We start from the raw sequence: 11080 nt of genomic DNA on the forward strand, positions 1-11080 counted from the left end.
TGCTCATTTTAGCTTTTAGCAACTGTAATGCTGAGTTTAGCTTTGTCCTGCTTGTTTTAACTATAACAATTCATTCTTCAATAATGCTCAGCATTTTATCCAGTTCTTCAGGGTTTTATAGAAAAAATGAATTAAAGTCAGATGTGCAGGATCTGACTGCAGTCATATTAGTATAGTAGTAGTATAGTACTGTGTATGTGTAGGCAGTCGTGTATTTCTGCAGATGTCCTTACAGATGCTTAGGTACCGACTCCTCCCTCTCCTCCCTCTCCTCCCTCTCCGCCCACCAGCGGACTCCGTCATCTCGTTAACCCCATCCATCACTTGTTGGATGTGTCCGTTTGAAATGAAATGCCTTCAGCCTTTCTGGCGGTTGTTTGCCATCTTGGAGTCCACTGAAGCCCCCCGCAGCCGCTCTCCATAAAGCCGCTCGCACAGGTTTCCTGCGCGTAAAAAGCGCCCCATTCCCGGAGCTGCGCGTGCCTCTCCGTCATGATGATGATGACGATGATGATGCTGTGGTTCTGGCTGTCCCCGCAGCCGTGTGTCTGACCTCCTGTCTGCAGCTGGTCCCACAGCTCCCCCCCTCCACGGTGTGCACCCCGGACTGATTGGAGAAGTTCCGCTGCAGTCCCGTCCATGCTCGGCGCGCCTCCGCTGCTCCATCCTCCTCCTCCTCCTCCTCCTGCTGCTGCTGCTCCATCCTCCTCCTGCTGCTGCTGCCGGGCTTTTACCGTCTCACTTCACGGGATTAGTGCGAGCAGAACTGTCGGACCATGTAACTGCATCAGGTACGTGCTGTGGTGGAAACGAATGACAGATTTGAAGAGATGTTCTGATTAGAAAAAACGGAGCTTGTGGTGATGTTTGTGAAGACCATGACCTCTCTTGATGAAATACCCTTTAAACCTGAAATGTGCCTTTAGTCTGGTTGTCTGAGTAGATAAAGAGGCAGTGGAGGAGCTCAGCAGGAGATGGAGTCTTGGGGTTTTGCCAATTTGCAGCTGCTCTGATCTCCTTTTGGCATTTCCTAATGAAAGGACTGCATCATTCAGAAATGAAAGAATGAAGGAATGAACTCTGGGCTGATGCTGCTTTTAGACAGAAGGAGAACAAGGTGAAGATGCACAATGTCAAAGAATCGAACAAAGCAACCACATCACTGGAGGTTTATTCACTTTCCATTGGGGCTCCTGCTGTTGGAGAGCCAAAGGTCACACTTCAGAACATCAGCCTAAACATTGGTGTTTCTTAATAATGTTGGAATATTATGTCTATTTACTTGGCTGTCAACACTGATTTTATTGTCAGATTAATAATAATAATAATAATAATAATCTGGATTTACCTTTATTCAAAATATTTTTCTGACATATTGGTTAAAAATGTTAGATTTAATTTACATTTAGTCATTTAATCAGTGGCTTCAAAGGCTCTTAAAAGTACTTCTTACAACATCACATAAAACAAACTGCACAATCAATTGAATAATACCAACAGCAGACATGGCATAGAGGTATTCAGACTCCCAACCCTGCTTGTATCAAGTTTGGGTGTACAACAATACAGTCTCTAGGTGGTGTACACAAAACATAAGAAATGCCAAGACTGTAGCCCAGAGCCAGCCCTCCTCTGGCCTAATCCAGCCTAGAAACCAACGTATAAGTATCTTTTTTAGCAGGTCACAGACTGGACAGACTTGAGCCCCGATATTTCTTCTTCACAGTTTTCTTTATTCTTTTTTTTCACGTTCAGCAGCAGATTCTCTCTTATATTTCCTCCGAAACGTCTTCTCCTCGATGCCACGCTGGTCCCATTCTGCCATATTTGTTTACAGACTAATGTAGGTCAGTTACTGAAGCTTCCAGATGGTTTTAAGCAGGTTCAACCAAGTGCTTTGTTTACATTTAGTGCGTACCTGCATTTCAGAATTGCCTGGAAACTACTGGAGTAAACTCTTTCAAACTGCGTCGTTTGACGTGGTTCAGAATAATGTTTTAATGTTTCATTTTAGACTTTGTAATGAGTAGCTTCAAGCTTCAGCACAAGGAAAACGTGTAGCTGGAGTAAGAAGAATGAATGCCCCTCTTTGAGGAAGACTTTTTATCTAAAGTGACTTTTATTGAAGAACACATTAAACTGACATGTTTCCTAACTGCATGTACCATAAAGTAGTGAGTTAAATACAGACTAAGTACTTTTGTTAAACTGCAATAGCTCTCCTGTCTCATAGAAAAGAACTTAACCCTTTGTGTATTTGGCATTTGTTCGTCTGAAACTAAACATTCACCTCCAACTTGTTTTTTTTTTGCACATGGCAGCTAAAATACACTAAAGAAAGAGCATTGATCTGTCACTTCAACACTCTGTGTCACGCTGACCCATTTCTCACACAGGAAGGATTGAAGGTACAGCTAGACTAAATGACTGTGGAGCAGCCTCTTTTTAAGCTGCTGATTTCTCTCTCCACCCCTCCAGCCTCCAGCGACTGTAATACAACAGGAAGTGGGCTGATTTCCCAGGAGAGTCTGCAGTCAGGGCCGTCACAGCAGCAACAGACAAAATTTATTCAATGCACAGGTTGTATAACGGCGCGCTGTGCCAGCACCTCAGAACACTGACAGAAGTTATAGCTATCTGAGTTTGGTGGGTCAGTGCTGAGCTGTTCTGTAACTTCCTGCTGGCTGGAGAACAACACGTTTGATCTTTCGCAATTATGTAACTTCATTGCTTCTTTATTATCGCCTGCAGCCGAGAGGCGAAGGTGGACGGTAATGGTTTTGCCCCTTTCTGTTCAAGTGTCGGACTGTTAGCAGAATATCTCATAACTCACGGGACAACTTTTAATGAAACTTGCAGAAAGTCATCATTGAATGTGCATGGCCAGTTGACACTGGCCAACATAAAACTGGCTATAATTCAGTCAGTTTTACAGATATTGAGCTAAATGTTGATCTAAACTGAGCAGCTCTACTGGTCACACACAGTCCTTACATGTTGTCTGCGAGCGTAGTCCTGTATCCGTCACTACTGATGCTTTAAAATGTTCCTGTGGATAATTCTTCCCTTTAGTGTTTTAAAGTACCCAAGTCAGGCAGTGGAACTTAAAAATGCATGGAAAAAGTCAAATTAAATAGTGAAGCGAGCTAGACCAGATTAATTAATTACTATAATATGGGTGAACTTTACTGTTGAGCAAGGCTCAGGGTCTTGCATCATACATGTGAGGGGTAGGAAGGCTTTGATTGTGTTATTTTACATGCTATAATTAAACAAGAGCTTATTCTGCTGAAATGGAGTCTCAGCGTCACAGCAGTTCAAAACCTGCCGTGCAGTGAGAAGAATCTGAATGAGCCATTTTGAAAATGAAAGCTACTGAAAGCACAAAGAAGGGTTATCTGCCAGATTTGGTCTCTAATTCTAGCCTGAGGGAGACTACTGTACTTAGCCTGGTTTGGGTTGTAATGTGCTTCTTCTGACACTTTACTTGATGTACTCACTGGAACAGCATGCACAAAAGAGTGCTTTTCTGTTTATATAGTGGTCTGTGGGCCGTGTGTGTGTGTGTGTGTGTGTGTGTGCGTGTGTGTGTGTTGGGTTGGGGTAAATGGTGGTTAGAAGAGTCTGAAACCAGCCGGCAAACAGGAAAGTGTTTCAGTGTTTCAGGGGAGTTGTTTTAATAATTTATAATCCCTTAAGGGTTTTGTGGCTGCTGGATTGGTATTTCGGTTACATCTTGAGTGCACGGTAATAAGACAGTAAAGGTGAGGCGAGCTGGGTCCAAACTGCTCTGCAGCTGCAGCAGGACAAGACTACAGCTTCTGTCAGACCCTTTTGGTGGCTGGTTTTTGTCCTGAGGGTCAACAAACACCAACAGCCTCCTATTTTTATTCACTAAATTAACATAAGTGTGTTTCCTGCTGAGCCTCGCAGATTTTCATTGGATTGGACTGATTTTATTTCTCAGTTACTCCTGTATATAACCAAATACGAACATGATTTTCACGACTTTTGCTCTCTGGCATCATGATCACAGAGGCTGAACAAAGGATGTTGATCTTCCCTGCTGTATATTTTTGCTGGGAGCTTTTAATTGATATTTATTTGATTAATCTTCACCTCATTTCTCTTCATTTTTTCTTGTATTATCAGTCTGTAATAAGTGAGTCACATAAATAAACTGTAAAAAACACAAATGGTCATTTCAGAAAACAAAACATTTTAAAGAAATCTACAATCCTGCTGCTGTCTCAGGGAGAAAAGAAATTCCCGTAAACTCGATCTATCCTGGTTTATTCCAGTAAATGCTGGCGAATGTAACACAATGTATGAAGCATTAAACTAAGATTTTATGGGGTTTATAGGAGCAAACCTTTAAAATGTTTGTCTTCCACTCTAAGATTTGTTATAGAAAACAGCATTTCATTTGTTTAAAGAGTGAGCTACCCCTAATATTACTTATCTTTTCCAAGTTGTATATTATCTGCAAATTTTAAGTGTCTACATGGAATATGATCAGCTGAAATAAGTGTATCCAGCTGTCTGGAAACAGAACATAAGTAGGAAACTCCTGAAGTCTGTTTATGGCCAGGATAAAGGTGTCATTGTGAACACATCCAGCAGAACTGAATAATATCATTTTATGGATATTTGGAGCAAAGAAAGTCTAATCTGTAAAGGTCAGAGCTCATTCATCATAAACTATTGAAGACATCTAGAAGTTTTCCTTGTAAAATTGTGACTTTTTTCTTTGTTAGTATGTGTTAAAAGTAATAAAGGCATAAGAAGAGTGACACCAAAAAAATAAGTTGAAATAAATTTGCCTCATTTCTGTGAACTCAACCCACATCATAATTAGACGTCTTTTACAAAACGTCTCTTATTTAAAACCTTTCATCTGACAAATCGGAAACAAAAGGTGGTGTTTTCTTCTTGTGTGTGTGTGTGGTGACTCATCAGAGACACACACACTTCCCGACATAATCAGGATGACAAACATACTGTATGTACACAGAGAGGCAGCATTCAGACAACTCATTATTCACATTGTTCAACCAAACAGTAAACATTTTCTTCAAGGAATTCTCCAGATTTGACGAAGCCCTGAAGTTCTTACGGTTCATTAAAACTCTGCTTTTAGTCAGATTATTTGTGCTTTAACTGATATTTTTAAAAAAAGTATTTGGAAAAACATACAAAGCCACATGTAAAATCACCCAGGATACAAATAGGAATATAAAAATGATCCCTAATTTATAAAAACAAGCAGCTTTTAGCACTACAACAGATTAATGAGAATGTTGATGTTATATTGTTTGATATATAAGCTAGTTTTGAAGATAATTCCTAATTTGAACACAAATGTATTGCTGAAACTTGTAGCCCTGCCTTCCTCAGTCTGTCCTCATCATTGGTCGGATGGATGTTTGTGTTTCTTGTGGCCCATTCTGTCAGCGATGGGAACTGTTTAGCTGATTTTCTGATCCTGTCATGCTGACCAGCAGATCAGCAGTGCGGTAATTACAGCTTCCCTGTCTGTCTGCTGCTCTGTGCTGCATGTGTGCAGAGACGCAGCCCTTCTGCCAAACATGCAGAGAAGCTGGCATATCAGAGCGCAGCCGTCAGAAGGAAATCCTGTAAACCCTCATAAACGTGGACGTGAAAAGCAGCCTGAACGTTTAAACGTCACAGACTCTTCCTGTTCAGGATCTTTACAAGGAATCTGTCTGAACCGGACATAAATTCAGCACAAAAAACAAATCAATTTAAATCTCCAGTTTGAAGTGAGTCTCAGTAGTTAAAGCTGTTCCCACAAGATCCACTTGTCCAGATGACTAAAACTCCTCATCTCATCGGTTCTGGTCAGATGTTTCATGTTCTGCATGTTCATTGTTTTCATTTTACAAATAAAGTCCACAACTTCATCAGGTTGATCCTCAGCGAGCAGAGAAGCTTATTTCATCTTCCAGTTTATGCATATTGTAGCACACACACGAACAAAATGTTTCACATCAAACCAAAGAATATTTTTTCACTCCGTTCATTAGGAGAATGGAGGAAATGCTCATCTTTCATCTTTTCTAAAAACCTTCTACTGGCACTGAAAAGGGTTGTATTATCTTTTATTGGCAATATATGGGGAAAAAAAGTTGTTGTTTTTCGTAAAATATATGCTACTTTTCAAATAGGTGCCAAAAGAATGAAATAGAGTTGTATTTAATTTAATTAAATTCAGGAAGACAAGCAGCCTTCCCACTGTTCACTTATTTTATACACTAGGACCTTTATAAGATGCTCAACCTCTCTTGTTTTTTTTGGTAACATAATGCTCTAATTTCTTAGATAATTCTTACTAATTGGTGTTTTGTAATATACTGTGTGTGAATGTTTCTGTATAGATGACTCGTTATGAAATGGTGCTCCATAAATAAACCAAACTGAATTTAAATAAAATGTTATCAGAGAGCTACAATAAAAGTCTGAACTGCCTGCAGGTCAGATGATAATCTGAAATATAGAGTCTTACGGTTATAATATATTTTGCTGAAATAAACAAAAATAAAAACAGACAAAACAATCAGATGTGCTGCAAGACTTCATTCCAACATTTAAGGAGTTAGAAGAGCCAAAGAATGTGCTTTATCTGAAAATCTGACAGCTTTTTTTTTCAAGAATTAAGGGAATCTAGTTTATATTTTTTGGGTTACCTTTTAAAGTTTTATTTGTTAATAAAAAAAATGATGTCCATATTTACAGGAAATGATTTTAAGACGTGCTACAGACTCTTGTCTGTTTTTAGTGAATTACTGCGTAAAATTATTGAAGATCACAAAGATTCAACGTTATGTTTCTGTCTTGTCCCGGTGATTATTTTAAAGAAAAACATTTGCTTTATATTTAAGACTGACAGTGAAAGATATAGGTAGGATAAAGATTTTAAAAAAGAGGGAGAGGATTTTACTGAAACTTTCAGGAACTAATCAGGGGGTTAACATGAACAACTGATTGACTTTTGGAGTCAACCCAGTTCAATATGGCTGCCACAGCAAAGCAATCTTAGCAAACAGAAAATGCCAAAACCTCAGTCAGTTTTATAGATATTCTGGTCAGATTTGGTGTGGTAGTAGCTGAGCATAGTCCCCAACAAATACTTTGAACGCAGCACACTGAGCAACATCTTTCCTCTGGCATGAAAGGTGGCGGGCGATATGCATTCCTCCAAGGAGAACAAGGCCTTTATTTTCTTTTATGCTTTTATTTTTCATATTTGTTGGTTGTGACCAGAAGATTTAATTAAAAAAACAACAAAAAGACCAATGAAAATGCTTTTTTTCCATTTAAAAGTCTAAAATTGACCTAACTCCTGAACACTGGTAGCTGTTGTTACAGATTAGAATATTAGTTGTAATAAAAAACACTTTAATTACAATAATAGAGCTGCTAGCAGAGGATTTTAGTTGTAATAGCCTTTAAAGTGTAGTGAAGGGTACAAATAAAATGAAAAAGCCAATACTGGCCAGATTGAGTTTTTCTTGTATCAATAAAGAAAAATTAGCTTGGCACGTTTAAAAGAATTAGACACAGAGTTTTAAATGTTCTTAATTTGTCATGCGAGTATATCAGCAACAGCGAGGGAGCATTAAAGGCTGAATCAGGAGCTGGCAGGCTAGAACAAGTGCAATGGCCTGGAGTATAAGAGCTTATAATGTTCAGCAGTCATAAATCTGCCTGCAGGATATATCGCTCCAGAACACGCTCCAGACTGCTCTGAGAAAAAGACTTGAACCTTCTTCCCACTCCGTTTCTTTACATCTTCCCAGGGACGAAGCCGCCTCACTCCCTGTATTGATTATGTGCCTCCGTGGGGCCGAGAGGATCGTCCTGGAGAGTGGTCCTTCATATTCACTGCATTCTCTCTGCTCCAAATGATCCCGAGCAAAATCAAGTAATTGACCAAAAAATGCTCAGAGTCATCAGTCCGCGGCTGCTGAGCTGCAGCTGCTGCAGCGAGATCCCAAAGGTTCATCAATGCATGAAACTTTTCAAGATGAAGAGATGTGGGATTGTTTACAACTCTGTCATTTCTCAGCATTACGTTAATTAAACTCTGGCATGAAAGGCAGCGGGTGATATGCATTTCTTCAAGGAATGCTAGGCTTTTATTGACATTCTTGTTGTGAAGACATCTAGAGCTCCACTTTATTTCAGGTGGTGTTTCTTTTTCTGCTCTGTTTTACCCACAACTCCTAACCTTAGCGGAAAAGACCTTCAGCAGATTAAAAACTAACCTTCCCTGCAATCGTGTTTATTTCTCACCCACACAAACACAGATTTACGTATGCACAAATGTAAAAAACAAACACCCACACTGGGCAGCAAGATGGTAGAGGGGGGAAACTGATAGAGGAAAGCTTTTGGAGCCACATAACAGGATTAAACTAATTACATTTCAGCTGTGACCATGAAATCTGCTTGAATGTGAGTTGTTTTCTACAGCACCCTTTGAGTTGTGGAGTTTGGATGGAAAAAAAGATCTTTTTTATTGAAAACGTGGTTGAATTATTGCCTAGATAAAAGGTGATTTTATCTACAAAAAGACCTTTGTCCTTTGTCAAAAAAGGAAAAATGAAAAAAAAAAACAATTGTCTTTACTTTCCTGACAGATAAGCAGTGTGGTGGGTGTCTTTAACACATTCTGGTCTTTTTGTGGTGTGTTCAGAGGAGAGAGACACAGTCTGTGTGACCGGTGAGCTGAGCAATTTACAATCTGAAAAAATCAATCTTGTAAACGTCCCCTGGGGAGTCAAGGTCCTTCACTGCTCCTGAAGACAGATGGCAGGGATCCCAGAACCGCTTGGGAACTCTGGTGAGATGTTCAAGTTGCTCCAGCATCTGGGAAACCTGCACTTTATGACATGAAGGATTTTGTTTTTATCTCAAAGAGACAAAAAAAAAGTTTTATTACGAGTCCATCCAATGGAACTCCAACAAGCCCAGTATTCCAGGCCAGAATGCATATCATCTGCTGCCTTTTATCTCTTTTATGTTGGTTTTTTAAACTATGATAATCTTATGTTTTGCTGTAATCTTAAAAATAATATGCGGTGTGATCTGATGGCGCTTAGAGTATGAGTTGGGAAGGACTTTCAGCTACTACCAGACTAAACTTTAGCTCAATTTATGTAAAAATGATATAGACATTTTTGTGTTTCCTAAAGTTGCTCAGCTGTGGAGGCCATCTTGCATGGTGTTGACTCTAAAACTTGTAGATGTACATCCAGTGATGACCTTCTGCAGGTTTCATTCAACTCCGTTCAGGGATTCATAAGATATTTTGCTAACAGACACACAGTATTGACTCTTAACGATCAACTTTTTCAGCAAAGATCTTGCTTTAAGTGCAGCACCTGTGGTACGTGTTTTGGATGATGTTCAACTAAATTTTAGTGCGTTAACTGCATCTGAGCGACTCTTCCTGAGGAGCTGGGCCCACATGCAGCTGGCATTTTGTGCCTGTTTTACAGGCTGAGTTATGGCTGAAGCACCCGGGCAGCTGCTGGAGGTGGAGTTCCTTCTTAATTTCACATCCGGTGGTCTGATATGTCACTTGTTTCCATTGCTTTAAAGCAGCCCGTGGTGCCATAATAATTACAGTAGATGCTTTCCATTTATTATTGTTTCCTAAAGTCGTCACAGTTAATGAGGCCTGAATAAATTTGATTGGACCGACTGATAATGTGCAGTTTTGACTTTTCCACACTCACAAGCTTTTTCTGCACTCATCCAAGCTCTCAGATCTGATACGTGTCAGTGGCAACAGTTCAGGTTCGACGACAATCACCTGCTCAAAAAGCAATGAAACTCCGGTGTCCTGCAGAAAGAATCACCCACAAAAAGATGCACTGAACTGTCATATTATTAGACAGAGAAACTTAGAAATCTACAACCAGATCAAGATGACCGCCACAGCAAACTGACCTTAGAAAACACAAAAATGGCTATAATTCAACCATTTATACAGATATTGACCTAAAGTCTGTTGTGCTCGTAGATGGGAGTCATTTACAACGCCATCATTTCTCTTCTTAGGATGATTTTAGTCTAAAACTTTAGCATGAAAGGTGGCGGGTGATATGCATTCCTTCAAGGCTTTTTACTTTAATTTGATTTGATGGTTTTCGGACAGCCTATAGAGGTTTAGTGGTGTTACTTTCTAAACAAAAGCCTGTTTATGCTTTTGCTGAGTATAAAGAAGGCTGTCAGCTGTAATGCACGTTTTATTAGCATGATATGATTTATTTGGTTGAGTTTAAATACATGTCAGTTTGGATAATGTATGTGTGTGTGCTGTGTGTGTCGGTGTGTTTATCGCTTCATAGGGCTCTTCAGGCGGTGAGTCTGTAGTATGAAGCCCACTCTAAGTGGTGACTGATCCAGCTTTCTTTCTGCTTGGATGGGCGTGTGTGTTTGTGAGTGTGTGCTGACGCAGATAGTTTGTCAGGAGAAGTAAACTCAAATTAATCTAACCAGCTAGTCTGCCTCAAAGTGCTTGCAAAGCAACATGTAAGCAGGAGATAAAAACAAATGTGTTTATGGTTTTGTTTCGGATGATGTGGTGACTCCTTTATCATTTCCACTTTTGCAAAACCATTAATTATGAAAAATAGTTCACTGAACTGAACCTGAGACAAGCTTCGGTGGTTCTGATGAGGGATTTTAATCGGAATCTGACAGCTGCACTTTGGTTTCTGGAATAAATTGAGAATAGTGTACTTTCTGGCAGAAACTGAGTTTATGAGTTTATTATTCTTCAGAGGTCCTTACCTCTGCCTGCGGAGTGACTTGTTTTGGGGGTTTTTAGGTTGACAGAAATAGATTTTTTGATATTAAAAAAAGCTGCATATTCTCAACACACATCGGATTATTCACCCATCCACCCATCCACCCATCCATCCATCCATCCATCCATCCATCCATCATCCATCCATCCATCCATCCATCATCCATCCATCCATCCACCATCCATCCACCCATCCATCCACCCATCCATCATCCATCATCCACCCATCCATCATCCATC

The 11080-nt window shown here is 39.8% G+C and overlaps 1 protein-coding gene across 1 annotated transcript in view; it reads left to right on the forward strand.

The window, feature by feature from the left end:
• The first annotated feature begins 328 nt into the window (after nucleotides 1–328).
• The window catches only part of fam163ab (family with sequence similarity 163 member Ab), a 17556-nt gene continuing 6804 nt past the window's right edge, over nucleotides 329–11080 (forward strand). The window contains exon 1 of the mRNA XM_017413328.3: nucleotides 329–791. The gene's annotated coding sequence lies outside the window, so the exon portion shown is untranslated. The remainder of the gene's footprint in view (nucleotides 792–11080) is intronic.

Source organism: Kryptolebias marmoratus, linkage group LG24 (genome assembly GCF_001649575.2).
Source record: "Kryptolebias marmoratus isolate JLee-2015 linkage group LG24, ASM164957v2, whole genome shotgun sequence".
Classification (NCBI taxonomy): Eukaryota; Metazoa; Chordata; class Actinopteri; order Cyprinodontiformes; family Rivulidae; genus Kryptolebias; species Kryptolebias marmoratus.